The sequence below is a fragment of the Lissotriton helveticus genome, chromosome 1_2, assembly GCF_964261635.1.
Source record: "Lissotriton helveticus chromosome 1_2, aLisHel1.1, whole genome shotgun sequence".
NCBI classification, from domain to species: Eukaryota; Metazoa; Chordata; class Amphibia; order Caudata; family Salamandridae; genus Lissotriton; species Lissotriton helveticus.
In genome coordinates this window covers 100,748,904-100,776,642 of record NC_136058.1, presented here as the reverse complement: position 1 = coordinate 100,776,642, position 27,739 = coordinate 100,748,904, and positions in this window count along the sequence as shown.

Below are 27,739 nucleotides of genomic sequence, written 5' to 3'. Positions count from 1 at the left end.
GTTGCTTGCATGTTATTGGGCTCTGGTGGATACCGAGCAATTAACTTTGGGACATGATGTGGTCCTGCGACCTGAAATTCCTATCATGCAGTGGGTTTTGAGTTCGCCGAAAACTCACAGAATTGGACATGCTCAGGAGGCGAGTGTGATTAAATGGAAATGGTACATACAGGACAGGGCCCGTGTGGGACCAAAGGGAGTTGCATCCTTGCATGAGCAAGTGGCGCGAGCACCGTTGGTTGAGACAGAGAGTGAATGCACCGTACCTTTAGTACAGGAATCCCCTGTCAAGTGGGGTAAGCCATTTGATGATTTGTCCCTGGAGGACAGAAACCACGTTTGGTTTACTTATGGTTCGGCAAGGTTCATAGGGACAAAAAGACATTGGAAGGCAGTGTCCTATAACCCGATCACACAAAAGTTGCTGAGTACCACTGGTGAGGGAAAGAGTAGCCAATTTGCTGAGCTTTATGCTGTTTATCAAGTTCTGAAGCAAGAGTTACCTGGCACATGTCATATTTTTACTGATTCCTGGTCTACTGCCAATGGATTGGCAGTTTGGTTACCGACTTGGCATTCCCATAATTGGGAATTGCATTCAAAAGAACTGTGGGGGAAAGAATTATGGCAAGAGATTTGGGACATGCTCCCGCAGTGTACTGTTACAATCTTTCACGTGGATGCTCATACCCCAATAGACTCCCTTGACAAATTTTTTCATAATATTGCAGATGAACAATCTAAAATTGCTGAGGCAATGGTGGACATGCAGGATTCTGATATGGAAGGATTGGCGAAATGGGCCCACCAGAAAGCAGGACATTATGGAGAGAAAGCCACTAGCAGGTGGGATGCTGATCGAGGAATTTATATTCCTTTAGATTTAATCAAAGACATTATTTTGCATTGTCCCATTTGTCAGCATGCTAGGCAGCAAAAAGTGCCTCAGATTGTTAAAGGTCATTTACATCGCGGGAAACTGCCCGCTCAAATTTGGCAAATTGATTATATTGGTCCGCTTCCTATGAGTAAAAACTGTCAATACATTTGCACCATTGTGGATACATACAGTGGCCTGTTAGTGGCCCTCCCCTGTAAACAAGCTACCCAAGTGAATACAATTAAGACATTGGAATTGATTATGCTCTATTATGGTGTCCCCTTCCAAATTCAATCTGATAATGCATCCCATTTTCGTGGAAGATTGGTACAGGAATTTTGTGTGGAGAATAATATTGAATGGGTGTTTCATATACCATATTATCCTCAGGCCTCGGGACTTATCGAAAGGATGAACGGTTTGCTGAAACATCAACTGTGTAAGCTAACCGGCGACCGTTATAGGAATTGGAGGGACTGTCTATTTCAGGCCTTGTTAATTTTGAATAATCGTCCCTTCCTAAATGCTGAATCTCCATTGATGCGTTTGTTTCCTCCAAATGTCGATGCAAAGCCCAATCAAATTAGTGACCCTGTGATATACTGGGAAATTACCCCCGGAGCACTGGCTCCATGCAGAGCGACCCCGGGGTCGGCAGGTCTAGACCTGCATGCCATGAATGATACCATTATAAAGAGTAAAGATCGAGTCATCATTGAAACCGGTGTTGGTGTATGTATACCCACTGGAAATTTTGGATTAATAGCCCCTAGATCGGGGCTGGCTGTAAAAGGTATTCAAGTGCTCGGAGGAGTCATTGACAGTGACTATCAGGGAGAGATTAAGGTGCTCCTGCTGAATACCAGTGAGGTTGATTTACCGATTCATAAAACTGACCGAATTGCTCAATTGTTGATAATGCCTGTTTTCAGTGGTGAGATCACAAAAGGCACTGCCCCAACGTTGCTAACTGTACGAGGACAAAAAGGTTTCGGCTCCACGGATAATCCTGGAGCTAGAGTTTGGGTGCAATCGCCTAAGAATCCCCCTGAACAAGCTGAAATCATTGCAACCGGTCACGACAATACTGTTCTAGTCATGAGACCAGGGAAAGATAGCTGGGAAGCTGTCCCAGCTGACAAATGTTACCTACGAGAATGAATAATGCCTGTTTTTGATTCTCTTTCAGATCATTCTCTGGACTGTTGCTGCAGGATGTGTCGGCGTTGGACTCCTTTTGGACTGCTACGACGGGAGAGGAGGGAACCCATCGACCCGGGCTGATTTGAGAACCCGGATGCCGCGTTCCTTTGCTGCGTGGGATTCATCATCGAACTTTTGGACTACTTTAGCCAAGCGGGTGACCAATGCCCCTCATTTTTGCTTAACGCCGATGCGGTCGGTGACTGACATTCTAGCGACTTGTTTAGTTGCTGTTCCTGCTTCATTGGAGACTTTGGCCCATATTTTCAATGTATCGAATGCCCGTCCTAATGTCCTTTTGGGAGACGTTGCCACACATGAATACTGCCCTTTATGTACTGAGTTGTCCGATTCAACACCCTTGATCCAGTCCCAGATAATAACTTATAATATCACACAGGGTGATTTATGCTTCTTTCTTACTTGTGATCTCAATGCTATTTCTGAGTGTGTACGTTTAAAATTGAAAGGCGCTACATCATTCACAGCTCATGAAAGGACTCTATGCTTCCGAAGATCACCGAAATCATGTACCTCTGTTCAAAATAATATGACTTGTAAGAGTTTAGTGGTGACCCCTAGCCATTACCGTACAATGCTGCTACCCTCTGGTTGGCTCTTCTCTTGTGGTAATACATCCTGGCCATATATTCCGCGAACATTTCCGGAGGCCCCTGTGCCATTACCAGACTGAGTTTGTTGATGTTTTCCTCACATCCCCATGCTAATTCCCGTGTGATCCGAGATGCTGTACTGCTACAAGAGGACTGTGATTCGTCTATGCATTTATATTCCAAATCTGAATACCTTAGTTTAGCTTTCTCAATTGTGGGTGTTCCCGCCTTGGCGGTCTATAATGCCAAGTCTATTGGGAAAATGGCCTGCTGGATGGTAAAATCCATTAATCATACTTCTACGATTTTGTCTGACATACTATTAGACGCCCAGGGTGAACGTAGAGCTATCTTGCAGAACCGGGCGGCTATTGATTATCTTTTGCTTAAACATGGACATGATTGTTCTGATTTTGAGGGTCTTTGTTGTTTTAACCTGTCTGACCATACGAAATCCATTCAGGCTCATATCGACAAACTTCATGACTTGACGGAAGAGGTTAGAAAACACATTGACCAGGGCTGGTTTGACTGGCTCTTTAATTGGCTACCTGATCTACATATGTTGCGTCAAATATTAGGGGGGGATTTTGATTACTATTAGCATTCTGATTGCTATCTGTTGCTTTATTCAGTGTATTCCTTCTCTACTTCAATACTGCAAACCCGGTACTAGACATAAATCAGTTAGTTTTGTTTCATATTACTCGTCCACAGATGTTAGTTCTGTTTGATGAATGTATAATAGACTGAAGTCAAGGGTGAAAAGTTCTGCTCGATTTTCCCGGCCCTCTTTGGAGGAAAGGTGATTGATGGTGACTTCAGTCTCTTATCATTCCAGTGCAAGGGTTAGAGTAGTGGATAGAGCCTATTTACAAGGCACTTTGATATGATTCTGTATTCTCCTCCCTAGATTAGGGCCTATACATATAGGCTAGGGGATAGATTCGCTAGTATTAGGGATAATTCGTCCTTTAGTTAGGGTATTAGTATACTTTCCATGGAGTTATGCTGAATTCGGGCCTGGTAGGCCTCAAACGGGAGAGACTCCATCTTTCTTTCTGCCCCGGCAGCTTGGGATGCTTCTAGGTCAAGTGTAATGTTTTAGTTACGAGGTGTTGTTCGCTTGGAGAGAACCGGTTCAGGCCGGCCCTTGTCGAAGGATTGTATTTTTCTTCATACCGAAGACACAACATCAGGCCGGCCGGCTGGGAACGTGTCCTTGGTACGGGGAGGTACAAGAATTTGGTGGGCGGCAGGTTACTGGCTGGAATTTTCCATGAAGAAACACGCTTCTATATTAGTGAAAGCCCGAGATAGTTGTGCAGTCAGTTTGTAGTCGGCATCTAGCCGTTAGTAGAAAACCTATTACTTATTCCAGGGAAGACAGATGCCATTCCAAAGGCAGAGGAGAATCGAGAAACAGACACTCTCCTAGCAGAACAGCCAGGGAAGGAGAGTAGCTGATGAGAGGAAGGTCCCAGGGACTTGGAGAAGGGTGAAGGGAACAGCGCATAGCGGTGCAGCCGTGTATCCGTGATTGTGGAGGTGTGACTTCAAGACGAGCCAAGGCCCAGACGAGAAGGGAACCTAGATGACTGCTGACTGTGGACTTCATATTAATAAGGTGATGTCGACCCTTTCTTATTAGAGTGTACGACCTAATCTTTACTTTTCTTTGCAGGCTATGTGTTGTAGTATGGTGTTATATGTTTGTTTGCAATGATGGGAAATAAAGTACCCCAGTTCTTAGTGAACCGACATGTGCCGTGTGTTCTTGTATGAGAGGGTAACCTATTCTTCTAGTCAGATGCTGCTATGTGAACAGATGCTAACCCTGATCAGGTAAGTGGTAACTGAATAAGGGAGAGAGGAGCCCCTTGAATTAACGACCATACTGCATATTATCTAAATTGGCAACCGTTGTGTGATCGGGAATACTATGGTTCTATACCCCTGATGAATAGTGAGATCGACCCCTTTGTATAATGGTAATCATAGGATAAGCTGCCGTCTGGGTAGGTTGTCTGGGTTCGTATGGGACCGTGAGACCGCCGATTCTAACGCTGCCGTCTGGGTAGGTTGTCTGGGTTCGTATGGGACGGCGAGATCGCCGAGTCTAATGCTGCCATCTGGGTAGGTTGTCTGGGTTCGTATGGGACCGCGAGATCGCCGATTCTAACGCTGCCGTCTGGGTAGGTTGTCTGGGTTCGTATGGGACCGCGAGATCGCCGATTCTAACGCTGCCGTCTGGGTAGGTTGTCTGGGTTCGTATGGGACCGCGAGATCGCCGAGTCTAATGCTGCCGTCTGGGTAGGTTGTCTGGGTTCGTATGGGACCGCGAGATCGCCCATTCTAACGCTGCCGTCTGGGTAGGTTGTCTGGGTTCGTATGGGACCGCGAGATCGCCGATTCTAACGCTGCCATCTGGGTAGGTTGTCTGGGTTCGTATGGGACCGCGAGATCGCCGATTCTAATGCTGCCGTCTGGGTAGGTTGTCTGGGTTCGTATGGGACCGCGAGACCACTGATTCTAACGCTGCCGTCTGGGTAGGTTGTCTGGGTTCGTATGGGACCGCGAGATCGCCGAGTCTAATGCTGCCGTCTGGGTAGGTTGTCTGGGTTCGTATGGGACCGCGAGATCGCCGATTCTAAAGCTGCCGTCTGGGTAGGTTGTCGGGGTTCGGATGGGACCGCGAGATCGCCGATTCTAATGCTGCCGTCTGGGTAGGTTGTCTGGGTTTGTATGGGACCGCGAGACCGCCGATTCTAACGCTGCCGTCTGGGTAGGTTGTCTGGGTTCGTATAGGGACCGCGAGATCGCCGAGTCTAATGCTGCCATCTGGGTAGGTTGTCTGGGTTCGTATGGGACCGCGAGATCGCCGATTCTAACGCTGCCGTCTGGGTAGGTTGTCTGGGTTCGTATGGGACCGCGAGATCGCCGATTCTAATGCTGCCGTCTGGGTAGGTTGTCTGGGTTCGTATGAGACCGCGAGACCGCCGATTCTAACGCTGCCGTCTGGGTAGGTTGTCTGGGTTCGTATGGGACCGCGAGATCTCCGAGTCTAATGCTGCTGTCTGGGTAGGTTGTCTGGGTTCGTATGGGACCGCGAGATCGCCGATTCTAACGCTGCCGTCTGGGTAGGTTGTCTGGGTTCGTATGGGACCGCGAGATCGCCGATTCTAACGCTGCCGTCTGGGTAGGTTGTCTGGGTTCGTATGGGACCGCGAGATCGCCGATTCTAATGCTGCCGTCTGGGTAGGTTGTCTGGGTTCGTATGGGACCGCGAGACCACTGATTCTAACGCTGCCGTCTGGGTAGGTTGTCAGGGTTCGTATGGGACCGCGAGATCGCCGAGTCTAATGCTGCCGTCTGGGTAGGTTGTCTGGGTTCGTATGGGACCGCGAGATCGCCGATTCTAAAGCTGCCGTCTGGGTAGGTTGTCTGGGTTCGGATGGGACCGCGAGATCGCCGATTCTAATGCTGCCGCCGGGTAGGTTGTCTGGGTTCGTATGGGACCGCGAGACCGCCGATTCTAACGCTGCCGTCTGGGTAGGTTGTCTGGGTTCATATGGGACCGCGAGATCGCCGATTCTAACGCTGCCGTCTGGGTAGGTTGTCTGGGTTCGTATGGGACCGCGAGATCGCCGATTCTAACGCTGCCATCTGGGTAGGTTGTCTGGGTTCGTATGGGACCGCGAGATCGCCGATTCTAAAGCTGCCGTCTGGGTAGGTTGTCTGGGTTCGTATGGGACCGCGAGTTTGCCGATTACAGGGGGTACATGGTATGTATCTTAGGAATTTCCTGTCCTTAGGGGGTAGATACCTGTTGTGAATAGGTCCTAGGGAGAGACAGAGAGTAACGTTCTGGCTGGGGTAGTGAGGCTCTGATGAGCCGGTTCCATCTGATCTGAAAACCCAAGCAGAACATTTGGCGTCACGAACCGTTTACGAAACCTGTGTGCGTCGTTGTTGTCTTTCTATTTGTCCTCGGCGCGTACGTGCTTTCGCTTGTGTATTCTTTTTCTATTTTGTGTGTGTTGTTTTGTTTTGTCAGGATGTTTTTGAGAAAGTCGAAATCTGTTTTTAAGTTGCCTGTTGATATTCCCGGCTGGGATTCAACGCCTTATGAGGCCTTGGCCCGCGAGTGGGCTGATTCTACTGGTTTGAGTGAAAATTGGAACTCTTGTCTGGAGCTGGCGGAGCCGGCTGATGTGATTTCCTGTTTGCAGAAGGCGCCAGTAGCGAAGGGTGATGAGCTTCCTATTTTGGGTCGCAAGGGTTGGATTGTCTTGTCTGCGTACAGGCTTGTACATGAGAGGTTGGTGAAATTACAGAGGGAGCATGTGGAAACGGAACGGAAGTTTGTTGAAATTCAGAATGATCATACTTTGTTGCGGTGTCAAAATAAAGTGCTTGCCGACAAGCTTGAGACGTATCAGACTATCGCCGAAAGGGCGGCTGTGCGGATTGCACGATATAAATACAAGAATCGTCGGGGTCACGTTTCTAAACGGAAGGTGCGGCTGGTCGTGGCGAAAGCCGGACTGGATTGGAATCCTGATGAATGGGATGGTAATATCTGGAATTCGAGTGATTCTCGTTCCTCGGATGAGGAGTCTACTCATCGCGAGTCTTCTCGCTCTAGACGGGCTTTTAAATCTGCTTCTTGTGCTGCGGATGTTGAGTCCCGCGACTACGATCGCTCTCTGCATTCTGTGGATACTTCTCATGCGAATTGTTCTCCTAGGTTTACTGATCAGGCTCCTTCTGGTGCCCTTCCTGCGGTCTCTGCACATCCTGTTTTTCGTCGGAAGTTACAGCAGGCTCCCGGTAATCCAAACGGTATTCCTTTAGATTCTTTGGAGGATTTTACTCAACAGGAAATTAGTGATATTTTGCAGCGCTTTCGACAGCGCGCTGGTGAGACCTTGCTTACGTGGATGGTGCGCCTTTATGAACTGGGCGCTGCTGGCATTATGTTGGATGCTGGCGATTCTTTGAAATTCTGTTCTTTGAGTTCGGATTCTACTGTACAAGATCATTTTCGTAATTATAATGGTGGTGGTCAAATCAGTTTGCTTCAGTTGGCGACTGAGGGGTGTAATCAGAAGTACCCTACTGAATCTGACTGGCCTGTAAATGACAAGCCATGGTACACGTTGCGCAATGCTGCACAACGTCTCAAAGAGGAGGTGATGAAAACTGCGATTTTTCTGAGTACTGCTGACAGATTGCTTGATGGTTTGTTGACGTCTTCTGTGCGGAATCGTATTATTCGTTCTTCCCCGGTTGCTTATAAGCAGGTCATGATGACCTTACTGATCAATCAGACTGGTAATGCGTTATCTATGGTACTGGAATCTGTGTGCCAGCTCGGTGAGCTGGGGGATTGGTTTAAACCTGAGCGCCAGTCTCGGCCTGACACTCGTTCTCCTGGTGACAATAAGCTTACGAGACGTGACATGTTTATGGCACTTTTGGCTGATGGTGTGCGGAAGGAGGATATTGATGGTGAAACTACTCCTCGTTTGTGGGACTTGTTTCGCAAGCGTGGTTTGGACCGGAAGGAGGGTGCCCGGCGTGTGCGGACCAATGAGTGTGATCGTGAGTATTCTGATGACAGCGGTGATGACGCCCATCGTGTGCGTTCTGATCGTCGTGATGATCGACGGGTAGGTTGTCTGGGTTCGTATGGGACCGCGAGACCACTGATTCTAACGCTGCCGTCTGGGTAGGTTGTCTGGGTTCGTATGGGACCGCGAGACCACTGATTCTAACGCTGCCGTCTGGGTAGGTTGTCTGGGTTCGTATGGGACCGCGAGACCACTGATTCTAACGCTGCCGTCTGGGTAGGTTGTCTGGGTTCGTATGGGACCGCGAGATCGCCGAGTCTAATGCTGCCATCTGGGTAGGTTGTCTGGGTTCGTATGGGACCGCGAGACCGCCGATTCTAACGCTGCCGTCTGGGTAGGTTGTCTGGGTTCGTATGGGACCGCGAGATCACCGATTCTAACGCTGCCGTCTGGGTAGGTTGTCTGGGTTCGTATGGGACCGCGAGATCGCCGATTCTAACGCTGCCGTCTGGGTAGGTTGTCTGGGTTCGTATGGGACCGCGAGATCGCCGATTCTAACGCTGCCGTCTGGGTAGGTTGTCTGGGTTCGTATGGGACCGCGAGATCGCCGATTACAGGGGGTACATGGTATGTATCTTAGGAATTTCCTGTCCTTAGGGGGTAGATACCTGTTGTGAATAGGTCCTAGGGAGAGACAGAGAGTAACGTTCTGGCTGGGGTAGTGAGGCTCTGATGAGCGGTTCCATCTGATCTGAAAACCCAAGCAGAACACTGCTGTAAGCGTCCTACGAACCCCGATAGATGTTGCCATGCACCGCCCTCTGATAATGGCTTTAAAGGCCTCCCATTCAGTGATTCTAGAGTCTGTGGATGCTGCATTGTCAGCAAAATATTGTATGATATGTTCTCTAGTCTCGTGTTGGAAGACTTTGTCTTCTAGGGCTTCCGGTTTGAGGTGCCACGTAGGGATTGGCTGTAATTGCATCCCCCCCTTTAGCCTGAGTATGAGTGGGTTATGGTTCGAGACTGTTCTGGTCAGGTACTCCACCCCCCCAAAGTCGGGTGTAGAGGTCTGGTGTGCTTAAAAAAGTGTCTAGGCGTATATGCAAATCGTGGGTGTGGGGTAGGTACGAGTAGTCCCTGTCAGTCGGGTGTGCGCTGCGCCATGCATCCACTAGCCCCCAGTGAGTTTGCCAGTCCTGAAAGGATCGAGCTACAGTATGTACAGGAGAGTCTCAGGGTGGTGGGTGTGATCTGTCCAGTTCGGGGTCTGCTATGCAATTGAAATCTCCCCCTATTAGAAATGCTCCAGTCATGTACGGTGCCAGGTCACCCGACAACTGCTCCAGAACGCGAATGTGATCCACATTTGGGCCATACACATTGACAAGGGTGATATCCTGCCCATCAAGTCTCCCAGAGACAAGCACATAGCGCGCCCCTCAGGGGTCAATTTTGTGCTCAGTAGGTTGGAAGGGGACCCCCGCCCGTACCCAGATCAGGACCCCTTGGGCAAATGCTGAATATGATGTGTAAAATGCTTGGCCTCTCCAGCGCCTGCACAGTGCCGCCCCCTCTGTGGCCAATATGTGGGTCTCTTGGAGCATCGCTATTTGCACTGTCCGCTTGGTCAACTGAGAGAATATTTTATATCGTTTGGTCATGGAGTGCATGCCCTAACAGTCCATTATATTATGTTATAGATGGCCTTTGTCGGTTGCATGAGTGCTCATGATCCCCCCTGTTCGTGCCCCTATACCCAGATTCACTTTGTGTCTCTCGCAGAAATCCCATGCGGGATGTCATGCCATAGCCCTTCTCCCTGTTGACAGCAGCCCCCCCCCCTGTTATTAATAAAACTAGATAAACATCCCAACTCCCCCTCCCCAGGACAAGTGAGAACATCTTTCCCTTTCCAAATCTAGCACTCTAGTGCCTTAACAGTCGTAGTCCAAAAGTGGTGACTAAGCCAGTGTTCACCTGGAGGATAGCCGTCCTCTCCAACCCCCTGGCTCCTCCTCCCCGTGTAGAGGTCACATACCAGTGTACAGAGGCCCCCCGTCCTAGTGCAGGGCGACCCTGGTGTCATTTCCCACTGCCCAGCAATATAGTCCCGGCTGTACTTGCGTGCTCTCTCTGCTTCACATCAGGTCGTCAGCCGATCTGGGTGTAATGCCTGGCAGGGCCTGGTCAGCCTCTCCCATCGTGCTCATGCTGGTATCTGAGTGTGCTTTCTCTGATTCACCTCAGGTCGTCAGCCGATCTGGGTGTGATGCCCGGCAGGGCCTGGTCAGCCTCTCCCATCGTGCTCGTGCTGTTCTCTTCGTCCGAATCTTGGTGTTCCCCCTCAGAATGCGAGGGAGTGTCCCGGTTGCTTGCTGTGTTCATGGAGGCCACCGGAGCAATCGCACTCGCTCTGTCTCCTCCATCATCGGGTGACCCTTTGGTTTCTGCCCTTTGTCAGGGGAGCGTGCTGGGTTCGGTTCCGTGGGGTTCTTGTCCTCCCCTCTTCGGTCCTTGGGGTCCTGTTGCTCTATCCATTTCCAGACCTTGTGAGGCGTAGTGAAGAATGTGGTTCCCCCCTCCCGTACTACACGGGCGGGAACACCATTGAATAGGACTCTCCCATTTGGCGCAATTTCCACTTGGCCGTGACAAAGGATTCTCGCTGGCGCTGCACTTCTCGGGAGAAATCGGAGAAAATTCTAACAATGCTGTTGTCCACCTTGAGTTGCCCTTTGAGGCGAGCCTGATTCAGAATATGATCTCTGTCTTTATAGAAGAGGAGACGGGCCACTACTGGTCGCGGTGGTCTGCCAGGCAGGGGTTTCTGAGCGGGGACTCTATGCGCCCTCTCCAGGACAAAGAACGTCGATAGGCCCTCCTCCGCCACCGCTGTGCGCAACCAGTGTTCAAGGTAAGCCACCATATTTCCTCCTTCGACTTTTTCAGACCCGTGACCCTAATGTTATTAAGGCGTGCTTGATTTTCTGCATCATCTGCCCACTGCTCCAGTACCAGAACACGCTTTCTATGTCGGTGACTGCGCGCAGTCGCCTGAACCGGTGTTCTTAGATTGTCTACTTCAGCCTACACAGTTGTACACGGTCCGTCAGCTTCCTAAGATCCGCTCGTAGTAGGCCCAGATCTTCCTGAATCGTGTCAATTTTGGTCTCCACCGCAGCCTGCAATTTTTCTATTGCCTGCAGGATATCTTGGAGGATGTCCCCTCTTGTTGGGGCGGCTGTTAATTCCTGGACCCCCTACGCGATCTTGACTCCTTAGTATCTTCGCTCGCCGATTCTTGGTGCTCATTGTCACGTCTCTTGGAGATCCTCCATATGTTGCTGTCTTGTTATGCGGTGTCAGAAAGGGCCTTAGTTCAGATGTCTCCGTCGGTTCTCTCCCAACCCCCAGGTCCTACAGATAGGTGGTCTTATGATATTGTATTCTTGCTTTTCTTTTTTTTTTTTTTTTTTTTTTTTTTAAAACCTTTATTGTATAAAAGGCGCTCACAGATACGGGCCTACAACCCACCGGGCCGGCCACCACAATAAAGAGACATACGAGGCAATACAGGAGTGACAACAGGATTTCCAAATAGCGCATATGAGGCTAAGGTAACAAGTCTTCGAGCCGCCATCACGGACAGGATAAGAGTAGGTTAATTTTATAATGGAAAAAAAAGGGTTTCGCAGGATAATGACAGGCTGTAAAGTCCAGAGGGCTGCGGTGGGCCGTGAGCAAGCCGAAGTTTCGAATACAGGAAAAGACCAAAAGAACAGTCACATTTTGGCAAAGGCAGAACGTGAGTCCCACATCAATAACAATCACAATCGCTGCTCAACGCCCTCCCACCACTACCATGGCACATAATAGTAAAACAGCGAAAAGTACGCTTACAAAACTAAAAGCCCTCCGTTACAACAACCCAGGAGAAGAAAAGAAAAATGGGGGGGGGGGAAGGGAAAATAAGGGAGGAAAAGGACATCAGAAAAAAGGAGGGAGAAAGTGAGGGCGCAGCGTCAGTGCACGCCCCCCACGGCTAACAAAGCACCCAATATTAATTCGGCACAAGGAACTAGTGGCAACAGGAGAAATGAATGCGTAGTAAACCGTGACAGCAGACATACCAAAAGGGCCATGCCAGCACAAACACCCCGGGGGGCGACACCGCGCCACGAAATAAGGGGATACAGAAGAGCCATAGAACCAAAAAAGGAACAAGGGAAGATACAATAAAACAGACCCCCCCACCACCCCGCACAGCCCACCCACCCTGCACCCCTGCAGAAGGCTATGGCCTACCCCCCAGCAGCGTGCCTGTCGCCCTAATTAGAACCCGAAATATAGAAGAAATATGGAAAGAAAGAATCACTTAGATAAAAAGGGGGGGGAAGGGAAAACAGGGAAAAACAGCGGGAGAGGAGCCACATAATCAAAACCCCTTCAGCTCCCACCCCCCCGCCCGAAAATACTCAGAGCCCACGGGAAGATAGTAAACACACGGATAAGCTCCAGGAACGTAAAGAAGTATCAAACATAATCATACAATTATAAACGGATCGCCCAACCATACCACAAAGTAACAGTCCACAGAGGCGAGATCAGCTCAACCCTGTCCTCGTTTTTCGCAAACTGTAGTAGTCCAACGAACCAGGAACCAGATCACATGGAGCCGGAGGTGAATAACAGGGAGTCGAATCAAAAATACACTCAAGTCATAGCGATCGCGATCCGGATGATCCAGAAAGAACAGTAACCACCTCAGGCAAAGCAGGCACAGTTCCGATGAGAACACGGAGAAAGCCGGTCCAGCGGCACAGTCACAGGATCTTCGTTCGGCCATGTGAGGCAAAAGAGGAAAAAGAGACCCATCGAGGTCGGTCCAGACGGGATCTGGCTGGCGAACCTCCGGAGCAGAAGGAGGCACAGGATGAGGAAGGGCAGCGGACTTCCGTATATCCACACCAACAGCAGCCTCCAGGTCCACGACCCCAAGGAAAGTTCCAGCAGCACACAACAGAGATGAAGCCGCACAAACCAGGGGGGGTCCGGCAGGCCCAGCCAAGGGACCTCTCTCCAGGATAGCGACAGGTGCGGTCATGGGCGCCCTCCAGGAGCGCAGGGCGGCGAGGATGTCGCCAAGTGTAGGCTCACCTTGGCAGTATTCAGAAAAAGTGCCGTGCGGCGGACCCGCATCGCCAGTCCCAGCAAGGCCGAGAGTCATGGGGCCGGCCGCCATCTTAGAAGCCCGGCGGGGCCGCTGCGAACACTGACCCCCGCCCGGATACCGGCGGGGCAAAAAGGATACCGGCAGCCACCAGCGGAGATGCCACCCGGGCAGGAAGGGGGGCCACCAGAAGAAGGCGATGCGCCGGCACCCCACACGCCGCCGGCACCGTTCTCCGAGCCCGGGCGGAGGAACTCAAAATGGCCGGGCCGGAGAACAAAGGGGAGACGAGCCAGATGTACGGTTAACCCCGTCCATGGAAGGCAGCGCCCCAACACCAGGCCGCAGGACCGCCGGACCAGGCCCGGAGGGCCGCAATCGGTCTATTAGCACATCGGCCTCTCCGACCGACTCCACACCACCACCAAGGGCCGGCCACCGCGCCCCGTCCAGCCCGGGCGCCGCCAAGGAGTGTCAGGCCCGGCCGCTCCGGAGGCCCCGAAGCAGACAGGGGCGTAACTCAGGATCCGTAACACCCAGGAACCACCGGAGCACACGGTAAGTGCCTGTGAGGTATCGTCGTTCCACTGCACATCGTAGAATACTTCCCGGGGCAGGATAAAGTACAGGATAGTTGTTGTAGACAGGAGAGTGAACAGAGCCGAGCTAAAACGCGGCCATCTCGGACGCGAGCTTGGCTCCTCCCCCTTGTATTCTTGCTTTTCTAGTTAGTCCACCGGTTCAAGGTTTGATCTATGGCTCAGCACTGACCTCATCCTCTCACTCTGCTATCTGCCGATATTCTCCGGCTGGGGACTGGGGTCCATGTTGGGTTCAGGGAACACCTCCGTGCTCCTTGTGCTCAAAGGACGTAAGGGGGTGCTCCCTCCCCTACTAGGCGATGGCCTCGCGATCCTCAAGTTCCCTCTCCTCACCTTCCGCTTGCGTCTCTTGGGTACATTCGGTGGTCCTGCGCAGCTGTCCAACAGCTTTGGGCTGTCCCCTTGTCAGGCGAGACCTTTAGTGCCCCAGGTGTAGATCTCCTAAGCAGCTTGGTGATCCTGGCCCTAGGTGTGTGCCCCTCCTCTCTTAGTCAGCAATGCTCCCTGCCGCCATTTTAGGGGGGAGTCAGGCCTCCTGGTTGCAAGCACACAATATGGTTGCCGTGTTCCTCTGCGGCCTTCCTCTCACTAATTCCTCCCTGTCTCTTCCCTGCAGCATAATGTAGAGCCTGAGCTTCTCTATCCGTCCCCTCTCCCCAGTCTGTGGGGGGGACCAGTCTAAATGCACTACTGTCCAGTGGCAGTGTGGGCAGTACAGAGCCTCCGGTGAGTCGTAGCGTGGTCGGAGCCTCCATGCAGGTAGCTGCGGGGCCACTTGTGCGGGGAAGTCGCTGCCTGGGGGCTATGCAGAGAAGGCTCTATTAACCTGCATATAAGCCCCTTCCGGTCTCGGCTCTCCCCGGCCTTCACCAAAATGTTGCGGACGCCATCTTGGGCCGATTCCGGTCCTGCGGGCTCTCGCCCGTCGCAGCTGTTCTCTGGTAAGTCGCAGCACAAATTACTGGTGCCCTCGGTCACTCGGAGTTCTGATGCTGGGGGGGTCACTTTCGGCACTTAGGGACCCCCATATCGGTCAGGATGGGATTAGGAAGGAGGTCACCGGCGGGAGCTCGGATTCAGGCTCCCGTCTCCATCGGCATCAGGCCACCCCCCATGCTTCTTTGTGTTAATGTTTTCTTGGTCATCATGGCTGTTTCGATAAAAAAGAAAACAAGAATAAGGTCCTCGTGTACAAAGATTCCATTTAATTAATCTTGCGACAAATGACAATTCCCAATTTGCGATTCCTTAAATGGAATGTACAAAAAAGAATTTGTCAGAAGTGGGTGTAATCTGCGCAATGGCTTTTTGGAAACCCTCCTACGTATTAATAGGTTGGTTCTTAAAATACGAATTCATAGTGGGTCGCAGTTCGACCTACCTCATCAATATGTGTAGACCGTAAATTGAGATCCACTACGATTGGCTACCATGACAAGCATGGTGGCCTGCTGGGGTCAGCAGACCACCATGTCTGTGATTGCATTCTAAATAAAGCAATCTTTTTTTTCAAATGCGGCTCGTTTTCTAAAGGAAAAAGAAATATGACATAGACCTTTTTTATGAGCAGGCAGTGGTGTCATGGGCTGCTCATAAAAAATGTTTTTGTGAACATCCACAAAGTGTTAGGGGACCCTTTGCCATTTGCGAATGTCTTATCACCTCCTTTGAGGTAAAATGTATTAGCATGAGTGGTGCTGGTGGGGTTGCAATCATGCTTCAAGGAGGGTGTGCTATAAATTTCAGAATGCAGAGTGTATATGCCTACAACACAAATGTATGTGAAATTATTAAAAACATTAAGTTTCTTTCTGTGGAAATTTGGGTGTAAACGATAGGACCTCTAATGTACTTTAATAGAAAGCTGTGAATTTGTTTCATCAACAATTCTAACTTAAAACAAAATAGAAAGTGTGAGTGAATAATGCTAATAATTAATGGATCCCTTTAGAATGTGCAAATTTTGAGCCATCTGTACTAAAGATTGCATAAAGGTGGCATATATCCCATCCGTATGCATGGAACATGGCTTTTCTGCAATGTAGAAAGATACATACGAGTGCATGACCGTACGCGATGCCACTGGAACAGGTGGTTAAAACAATGGCTGCACTGACAGGTTGAGGGCCATGTTTTTTGCATCTTTACATGGTGCATGGGCAAAGGCCCTTCACCTTGGGTCACAGATCTATGCAGTAGCTCTACCGCATCAATGATCACAAAATAAACTTGTACTGTGTGTACTCAGTCACCACATAGATGCATGCCACACAGTATCCAAATGTTGTCGAAGGTGGATTAAAAATATGTATGAAGTTTCCTGTGCAAACAATGTAGGTTCAAAGGTCATATACCCTCCGTAGCCAGCACAAATATCTGCCAGTATTACATGGTCACATGTTATTGATTCTGCATGACGAGGATTGGCAGTATAAAGGCTCCATGGAAATCATGCAATTTTCTGAACAAAATGAAGACTTATAAGAAAAGATACAGCTTGCTCAAATAAATGGACCATATTTTTAGGATTATTAGACCAATATATGTCATCAACGTAGGTAAAGAATTTCAGGTAACCGAAATGTGGTCTGATCAGTAGGTTTCATGGTCTAGTGTCAACTGTGTGTGGTTGGGAAAACACTCCTTCAGACACAAAACATCTCCGAATAGCTTTCTTTATCAACTATGTTGTGGTTCAGAGTTTCTTCCAGAACTAGCTGGGCCTTAAATGAACATCATCCTCAAGACAGTTTTAGCCCAATTCAAAGGGTAGAGTGACAGCGGGTGCACTGGTGGAAACACGTTGGGCAAATTGAGTATACAGCTTAACAAATAGTTTTCAACTTTCCTTAACTTGGGCTGTTTCCATGGCCTAATATCTCTGCATCATGGAGGATAGCAGAAGCGGCATGGGCCTATTACGTGCCGGTAATGTGCTTGATCCTCAAATCAGGAAGCAAAAGCACTTGGTGACATTTTGATTTTAATTGTTAAAGCGCTCTGTTAATCCAGGAAAGGGTTTCCTGATGCTACATGGGATCGCACGTTGGTTTGCGCAAGTATTCATTTTGTGCACACTGAGGTTTCTGCTTTGATCACTGTGGTTCAACCACAGATAGTACAATTCTACAACCCTCTCGATTTATGATAAACCAAGCTGGACTTTTGGTCTTAAATACTTGTGAGGATTATATTTGGTTTCTATAAATATTTGTAAGGTTTTGTGTAAGTGAATAAGGTTTGGAGCAAATAAAGAAAAAATGCCAAACCCACCTACAGATGTCATGAGAGTCACTGTAAAATGCAGTGTAAGATGCATCAGTAAAGAGTACATTGGTAATTTGTTCTCCTTCAAGCATGTTTGTGTAAGTGAAATATTCACTGTAGGTGGACGTACTTTCTCTGTTCTATGTGTGAGTAAGACTGCACAGCTGCTGTTCCTCAAATCTATGTGTAATCGATGTTTGTACTGTTCAGTGGCTGCTGAGGATCTTCAGTGGTGTGGCACAATTACCCACACCAAATTACACAAGCAAGTAAATTGACAAAACGTGACTTTCTCCATGTGACAGCGGTGGGGTTCTCCTGAGTTACGGTTGAAAAATTGTGCCTAGTGGAGCATTTTATGCAAAAAGAACTATTAATGGAAAGAATGAGGAACAATGTCATACATTCACCCCAGTACAGAGATCTGGGTCCAAATCCATTGTTTTTTTGCTCACCATGCCATTCCAGTTTGGACCCAGCCATATGCAAATCAGTCTTGACCCTACACCCAATGGCTGTTGGCCAGCCCGAACTGCCAGGCCAGGCCCTCCATGGACTGGAAACATGCATCCTAGGACCAGTTTCGGGGTTTCACCCCTCTTCAGCCAGGATAGCTTGATTCCAGTGGCATGGAGAGCACGTGACTCACGTCTTAACATACCCGTCCCACTCGGGGTGACAAATGCAAAAAGAACTATTGATTGACAGAATGCAGAACAATGTCATACATTCACCCCAGTACAGAGATCTGGGCCCAGATCCATTGTTTTTTTGCTCACCATGCCATTCCAGTTTGGATCCAGCCATATGCAAATCAGTCTTGACCCTGTGCCTAATGGGAACAGTCCAGCCTGAACTGCCAGGCCAGGTCCTCCATGGACTGGAAACAAGCATCCTAGGACCGGTTTCGGGGTTTCACCACTCTTCAGCCAGGATAGCTTGATTCCAGTGGCATGGAGAGCACGGGACTCATGTCTGAGCATACCAGTCCCACTCAGGGTGTCAAATGCAAAAAGAACTATTTATGGACAGAATGCAGAACAATGTCATACATTCACCCTGGTACAGAGATCTGGGCCCAAATCCATCATTTTGTTGCTCACCATGCTATTCCAGTTTGGACCCAGCCATATGCAAATCAGTCTTGACCCTGCACCCAATGGGAACACAAATGGGGATCTGTGCACACACCTAATTCAATGTGACCTCAATGTCACCATTCATTAAACACAAAACCAACGCAAACAATGAATTAATTGCACATGTAGTCCTGAGTGATGATTTTCTTCACGTATTCTTTTAATCTCAACGCCCAGCCAACACGTGTTTCGTCAGGGCATTTAGCCCACAACTTCATCAGGGCTCTACAAAAAGTACAATGGTTACCTGTTACAAGCATGTAATCATGCCAAAATGTCACTACATGTTTCAGCAAAGTGCAACAAGGTGACTATAAGTGTGAGCACACAACCTCAAGTGAATCATAAAAGCCCAGAAAGTTGAAACGAACACTTACACCCGTGTGCGTTTCGTGTTACAGAGAAATCGCATAAGTAGCTCTGAAGTGACATTATACTCTCATATGTCTTCATTGGACCTGAATTATTTGTGTCTAAATATCGGATTAATCTTAAAAGGTAATACAAAGTAATAACTACACAGTATCCTATTCATGCAAATTATCTAATTTATATGTATATTTACAATGACACATTTTAACTTATTCGCATCATATACGAGAGCTCAAGTTGTTACGGTTACAAGGTTTGGTCAGAAAACCATACATTCAGTGACCTAAAGTATTAGAGTGAAAATAGGGGAAGCTCAGAGGTCAGAAAAAGGAAAAAATAGTCTTTCATGCATTTGAATCTTACCCAATCGGGCCGACTTTGCCACTTAACATACTGCAAGATATTAATGTGCTAAAGGAGACAGAATAAAAGAACAATACTACTTTGTAAATCCCAACTAAACCCTTAGTTTGTCAATTGTATCGCTAGTTTGAACTTATTCCCATTACAGACAATCAGAGTAAGGCAGAAAGTCTCACCTCTCCGCCGGTTATAATTCCGTCCCGGCTGCCGGGAAAAGATATATGCGGCGCTGCTGTTTGACCCCGCTGGTGACTCCCGTCTTTGGCTCATGCGCACCACATTGGAGTTGGTGAGGACAACCCGGAAAGGGGTACCGCCCATACCTGATCACGCTCTTTATTTTACTCGCGTCTTGCCTGTAATGTTCAAACACCGGCAGACGCTTGGAGGGGGTAGGTGGATAGGAGCTAATACCCGGATGAAATTGTAAGTAGATCATTGTGGCATTGTCGAGGGACATGGTGAGCGCATTGTCTACTTGAGCATGCGCCGGGTCCCTGTTGCTAGACGTGTTTGTTTATACGATTTTCTTTCTTTCAACAGCCCGGTAATGTACGGGCGTTCCTTACTATCGCCGGTGGAAGTGTTTTTATAACATGGCGAGGTAAGCACCTTTCAGAGCTAACCATCTTTTAGAGCCAACTACCAGATATAGGGTGGTGTAAGATTCACATGTATTTCCAATTGTTGAAACTTTATGGACACTTGTCGTATTTTAGACGAAGGGAGGTCACGAGTGATACAAACAGTTTTTACAACGAGTAATTAACTTGGCGTGCTTTGAATATTGCACAGTCAGGCCCCCTTGTTTTGATGATGCTGGTGTCTCCTGTGCCTGGTTCTTTAAATAATGTTGCTTGTTTTAATCAATGTGCACACATGTGTGGCACATGATAAGGCATTAAGTTGTGACTGATGCACTTATAAGGCATCAAGTTGTTACTGATGCGCTTAACTGTTATTTAATTTTTTCTGTTTCCTAGGACTCCATCAGGAGCGATCTACTATCATGCAGCTGTAGCCTTACTACAGGTATACAGGGTGCTGCCTCGCCCTGTATGTTTTTAGAGGGTTTATTAATTTTTATCACGTGCACCTTATACATTATTTTCCCGGTCCTGACGAAGCGCCAACGACCCTTATGGCGACACAGGCGCGAAACATGTTGACCTATGTTCTGATGACACCTGGGCATAGTGTGCCTTAGGGACAAGATTTTATCTAGCAGTTTATCTGCGAAGGGTTTACAATTCATACATCTGCTGCATGTTTACCCTTCTTTTAACAATGATTCTCCCACCACGTAGCACGCACATCACTCTCCTAACCCTCACTAGACCCATACCCCACATACCCGCATGCACCTCCCGGCAGTCCTTAAAAGATCTCCGACAAAGAGACCCTTCGGGGGACCCGTAGGGGATTGCAGCGCCGGCCCTACGAGGAGCAACTGCCCGATGATGAAGCATGACACTCTTCGGGGTGTGTGAGGGCAACAGAGGACAATATTGTTTGTTCCACTTCACTAATGGGTCACATTAACCTAGGATGTCTTTTTCTCCTTTCACGTTTCTTTCGGTTGTGCACGGGTGACTATTTGCACCCCTATGCGAGGGTTACATTGTTGAACCCCGCTACAGGAACAGTGTCCTCTTTTTGATAATTTAGTTTGACCAGCAGCGCCATTTCCAGTCCTCCATGGACTGGAAACAAGCATCCTAGGACCGGTTTTGGGGTTTCACCCGTCTTCAGCTAGGATAGCTTGCTTCCAGTGGCATGGAGAGCACGGGACCCACGTCTGAGCATACCCGTCCCACTCGGAGTGACAAATGCAAAAAGAACTATTGATGGACAGAATGAAGAACAGTGTCATACATTCACCCCAGTACAGAGATCTGGGCCCAAATCCATCGTTTTTTTGCTCACCATGCCAATCCACTTTGGACCCAGTAAAATAACAATGGATTAAACCAAGATCTGTGACTGCGGTGAATGTTTTGCCAATGTGTAACATTCCGTCCATCACCTTGTGTGTTTTGCTGTTCGCCCTATGTGGGAAGGGTATGCCCAGACGTGGGTCCCGTGCTCACTACGCCACTGGAGTCAAGCTATCGTTGCTGATGATGGCTGATAGCCAGAAACCGGTCCTTGGATGCTTGATTCCGATCCAGGGAAGACATGGCTTGGCTGTTCAGGCTGGACTGTTCCCATAAGGCACAGGGTGAAGACTGATTTGCATATGGCCATGTCTGAACCGGGGTGGCGTGGTGAGCAAAATAATGATGGATTCAACCCAGATCTGTGACTGGGGTGAATGTTTTGCCAATGTGCAACATTCCGTCCATCACCTTGTGTGTTTTGCTGTTCGCCCTATGTGGGAAGGGTATGCCCAGGCGTGGGTTCCGTGCTCACTATGCCACTGGAGTCAAGCTATCCTGGCTGATGACGGCTGATAGCCAGAAACCGGTCCTAGGATGCTTGATTCCGGTCCAGGGAAGACATGGCTTGGCAGTTCGGGCTGGACTGTTCCCATGAGGCACAGGGTCAAGGCTGGTTTGCATAGGGCCATGTCTGAACTGGGGTGGCGTGGTGAGCAAAATAATGATGGATTAAACCCAGATCTGTGACTGGGGTGAATGTTTTGCCAATGTGCAACATTCTGTCCTATCACCTTGAGTGTTTTGCTCTTCGCCCTATGTGGGAAGGGTATACCCACACGTCGGTCCCGTGCTCACTACGCCACTGGAGTCAAGCTATCCTGGCTGATGACGACTGATAGCCAGAAACCGGTCCTAGGATGCTTGATTCCGGTCCAGAGAAGACATGGCTTGGCAGTTTGGGCTGGACTGTTCCCTTGAGGCACAGGGTCAAGACTGATTTACATATGGCCATGTCTAAACTGGGGTGGCGTGGTGGGCAAAATAACGATGGATTAATCCCAGATCTGTGACTGGGGTGAATGTTTTGCCAATGTGCAACATTCCATCCATCACCTTGTGTGTTTTGTTGTTCTCCCTATGTGGGAAGGGTATGCCCAGACGTGGGTCCTGTGCTCACTACGCCACTGGAGTCAAGCTATCCCGGCTGAAGATGGCTGATATCTCTAATAAAAGAGAGAGGGACCCAATAGCCAAAGGCGTTGGGTACCAGCAAAGACAATTGTCAAAAAAGAGATCCCCTTTCGGTAAAATCACTCATCCAACATACGTTTTGTCAAAAGACACTAATTACACAAATAGAATTAAACAAAGAGGAAATGTAAAAATAACAAAATTAGAAAATATATATGCAATTTATTCAAAAAAGTATATTAAAAACATATCAGACATCATTTATAGCATAATCAGCCCTATCAGAAATACATTTCTAATCCATTGAATAAAAACAATAAAACAATTGCTAAGTTACAATATCATAAAAAACTCGTAAAAAAATGGAAACAGCTTAAAGAAAAGATAATTCCTATTGGAAGAGGGAGTGTACAATAGTCACAAAGAGAGATCAATTTTGATTCATATTTTAAATTTCATTCAGAATAATTGTCTCAAGAGCTTAATGTACTGTCCAGTCATATAGGCATCTACATGTTTCGGTGGGCAATCAGTTAGTAGCCAGCACCTTCTTCAGGAAAAAAAACATTTTCATTCCCATTTAACAAATACACATCTTCAATTCTGGGGCTGAAGAAACCTCCTGTATTTAGATAATTGGTGTTATAGAAAAACTTTCAATATATTTAGTATATATTAAAGTTCCTCATATTTAGACAAGAACAGCCACACACACGTGATCCTAGTCCCTTCAGAGTGTAAAACTTGCCCGATAGTCCCGTTGTATACAGAACATAAAAACCAGCTGCGATATATTCAGCAAGAATTAAGATCCCACATATTTCAACAGGAACGGCCACTCACACGTGATCCTAGTCCCTTCCACATTTAAAGCTTGCCCAATAATTCCGATATATTTAAAAATATGAGTACTGCCAGCAGTCTATCTGTATATATCAATAATCAGCACACGGGGCACACACCTCCGGCAATGAGGAATAACAAACTAGCCAGAAACAGGTGCTAGGATGCTTGATTCAAGTCCAGGGAAGACATGGCTTGGCCGTTCAGGCTGGACTGTTTCCATGAGGCACAGGGTCAAGACTGATTTGCACATGGCCATGTCTGAACTGGGGTGGCGTGATGAGCAAAATAACAACGGATTAAACCCAGTTCTGTGACTGGGGTGAATGTTTTGCCAATGTGCAACATTCCGTCCATCACCTTGTGCGTTTTGCTGTTCGCCCTATGTGGGAGGGGTATGCCCAGACGTGGGTCCCGTGCTCACTACGCCACTGGAGTCAAGCTATCCTGGCTGATGACGGCTGATAGCCAGAAACCGGTCCTAGGATGTTTGATTCCGGTCCAGGGAAGATATGACTTGGCAGTTCGGGCTGGACTGTTCCCATGAGGCACAGGGTCAAGACTGATTTGCATATGGCCATGTCTGAACTGGGGTGGCGTGATGAGCAAAATAACAACGGATTAAACCCAGTTCTGTGACTGGGGTGAATGTTTTGCCAATGTGCAACATTCCGTCCATCACCTTGTGTGTGTTAGTGGAGCATTTTATAGCACAACATTTATGTGAACTAGCTAAATGATCATAGATTATGAAAGGGCACTTCTGAATATTCCAATAATTTCATGCTGAACCACGCAGGGCTAATCCTCAATTTAAGTATTGGAGGGGGTGTTCACCTACATGAAGCAAAGTTTGAGAAAACAGTAATAAAATAGAGAATTTTTCATCACAATTCACTTAAAGCATTTCTAAAAAGCCATATGTGACAGAAGACAGTTCAGAATGTAATTTCACAATGTAATTTTTCGTGGCATCTTTAATCATTTCTAAATTTTAATTTCTTCCAGTTATACAACCTGTCCCTTCGAAGCAGATTTTCAAACACATATTATTACTGAAAATAAGCTTAATAGGGTGGAAAAATACACAAATTCCCAACAACCTATTCTAAGTAGTAGCAAGTCAATAGTTTTGCAGTGCTACATCCTGTATAACGTACAAAGCATGAGCCTTAAGGCCTCTTTACAAAAGAAAATATAAATCGGGCAAACCAATGTTTAGATATATTAATATGGGATAAGCGTTTTAGAATAGTCATTGAAGCCTACAGAAAGAGACCCCAACCCAGAATATGGAAAACCAGATACAGGCCATTTGCCCACATTTCCTACAAAATGATAATTAACACATTCCCTGATCATACGATTTCCACCATGTGCACTAAAACAATTAAGGAGTTGAAATTGACTGACATTAGAAAACAGATCATATGGAATCGGGATTTTGTAGTCACCAATCCCTTCGGTCATCATTTCAAGATCAGATGCTTATCTATTTAGAGCCTTTGAAGATCATTAGCTGATGCCCAAATAAATAATGCGTAGAAATAACTGATTTATGAATCACAAATATTTATGTGTCCTGGATATTAAATTAAACATTCTCAAACCTGTGTATGCTTAAAAATGTTGCTTATATCGAATCTACGTGGTTGTTTCTCTTCAAATGTTTCAGTGCCATTAACTTTGAGTAGGCCACTAATGGTGCATTTACCACATGGTAGTCAGTGTATGCTAATTGCGACCCTTGACTCCACCAGGTAGGTTGCTCCCCCTCCGCACGGCACCGCCTGTGTCTCCCTGCCCCAGCTGCTGCTGCTGAGGATGTTCGAGGCCCTCCACCAACCGCAGGCTACCACCTGCGCCTCATCCCTGATGGCCAGTGGTAGGCTGTAGGTAGGTTTGTTCATCCTCCGCTTTATTGTTTTTATTGTATTGCCTGTATTTTCACTGTTGTGTCTATGACTGCTGTTGTCTGTCTTCCCTGCTGCCTGTAAGTGGTCCGTGCCCCTTTGTCTTCCCTTTGTTCCCCTCGCTGTCCCCGTGCTCTCTCTTCTCGGTCTTTCCTTCTGTACCCCTCGCTGCCACCGTGTCTCTGCCCGGTTTCCCTTCTGTTCCCCTCGCTGCCCCGTGGCTCTCTGCCCGTTCTGCCCTCTGTTCCACTCGTTTTCCCCTTGTTTTTTGTGCCTTCTTTGCCCTCTGTTCCACTCGTTTTTCCCTTGTTTTTTGCCTTTCTGCCCTCTCTTTCATCCGTTTTTCCCTCGTTTTTGTGCCCTTCTACACTCTGTTCCATTCGTTTTTTTGTGCCCAGCGCCCTCTGTGCCACTCGTTTTTCCCTCGTTTTTTGTGCCTTTCTTCCCTCTGTTCCACTCGTTTTTCCCTCATTTGTTGTGCCTTTCTGCTATCTGTTCCACTTGTTTTTCCCTTGTTTTTTGTGCCTTTCTGCCCTCTGTTTCACTCGTTTTCCCCTCGGTTTTATGTGCACTTGTTCCCTCTGTTCCACTTGTTTTTTTGTGCCCTTCTGCCCTCCCTGCCACTCATTTCCCCCTAGTTTTTGTGTGCCTTTCTGCACTCTGTTCCACTAATTTTTCCCTCATTTGATGTGCTTTTCTGCCCTTTGTTCCACTCGTTTTCCTCTTGTTTTTTTTGTGCCTTTCCGTCCTCTGTTCCACTTGATTGTCCCTCGTTTTTTGTGCCTTTCTGCCCTCTGTTCCACTCGTTTTTCCCTCGTTTTTTTTGTGCCCGCTGTTCCACTCATTTTTTTGTGCCCTTCTGCCATCTGGGCCACTCGTTTTTCGTGCCTTTCTGCCCTCTGTTCCACTTGTTTTCCCCTTGTTTTTTGTGCCTTTCTGCCCTCTGTTCCATATGTTTTTCCCTCATTTTTTGTGCCTTTCTGCCCTCTGTCCCACTCGTTTTCCCCTAATTTTTTGTGCCTTTCTGCCCTCTGTTCCACTCGTTTTCCCTAGTTTTTTGTGCCTGTCTGCCCTCTGTTCCACTCGTTTTCCCTCGTTTTTTGTGCCCCTGTGCCCTCTGTTCCACTTGTTTGTTTGTGCCCTTCTGCCCTCTGTGCCACTCATTTCCCCCTCATTTTCTGTGCCTTTCTGCCCTCTGTTCCACTTGTTTTTCCCTAGTTTTTTGTGCCTTTCTTCGCTCTGTTCCACTCATTTTCCCCCCGTTTTTTGTGCCTTTCTGCCCTCTGTTCCACTCGTTTTTCCATTGTTTCTTGTGCCTTTCTGCCCTCTGTTCCACTCGTTTCCCCTAACTTTTTGTGCCTTTCTGCCCTCTGTTCCACTCACTTTTCCCTTGTTTTTTGTGCCATTCTGCCCTCTGTTCCACTCTTTTTTTGTGCCCTTCTGCCCTCTGTGCCACTCGTTTTTCCCTCGTTTTTTGTGCCTTTCTGCCCTCTGTTCCACTCATTTTCCCCTAGTTTTTGTGCCCTTCTGCCCTATGTTCCACTCATTTTACCCTCGTTTTTTGTGCCTTTCGGCCCTCTGTTCCACTCTTTTTCCCTCGTTTCTTGTGCCTTTCTGCCCTCTGTTCCTCTTGTTTTCCCCTCGTTTTTTGTGCCTTTCTGCCCTCTGTTCCACTCATTTTCCCCTCGTTTTTTGTGCCCTTCTGCCCTCCGTTCCACTCATTTTTTGTGCCCTTCTGCCCTCTGTGCCACTTGTTTTTCCCTCGTTTCTGTGCCCCTTTTGCCTTCTGTTCCACTCGTTTTTTGTGCCCTTCTGCCCTCTGTGGCACTCTTTATTCCCTTGTTTCTGGGCCCCTTTTTCCTCCTGTTACCTTTGTTGTCCCTCACCGACCTCGCCGCTGCTTCCCCTGCGGACCCACCCCCCTGATTGCCCACTGCCCATTCACTGCCACCGCCTCCCGCCTCCCAGCTGCTCCTCCCTCCCACCTCCCCATATATGCCAGCCAAGCCGCTGGCGTGCAAAATGCGCGCCTAAGGCGAGCTGGTCTGTGCCCGTCTGCTTATGGACTGCGCCCAGTGCCAGAACCCCTGGCCCCTGCACCCGCCACGATGTCTGCCACCACTACGACGACAGCATTCTGCATGCTCTCAACTCCGGACGGAGCCAAATCTGCTTCAAGGCCGCCCCGAAACGCACCCACCTGCCGGAACTGCAGCTACACCAGCCTTAGAGCCGACGAACCACCAGCCAAGAAAGACCCCCAACCACCTCCGATGCATACTACGGAACACCCGCTCCGCACGCAAGCACGCCGTCGAGCTCTGGGACCTGCTCGACACAACATCCCCGGATGTCGCCTTGCTGACAGAGACCTGGTTTAACGACTCCTCCGCAGCCGACATCGCCATAGCCATCCCAGACGGCTACAAGATCACCCGCAGAGACCGCACCAACGGAGTCGGAGGCGGAATTGCCATCGTCCACAAGAACAGTATCAGGGTCTCGACTAGCACCAACGATGCACTCAGCACCGCCAAACACATGCATTTCCAGATCCACACAGACCCTAATTCCACCCTCAGAGGCACCCTCGTCTACCGACCCCCTGCACCCTGCCCCCAGTTCAGCGACTCCATCGCCAACTTGATCAGTACGCACGCCCTGACCTCCACCGACTACATCCTCCTTGGAGACCTGAACTTTCACCTTGAGAACAACAACAA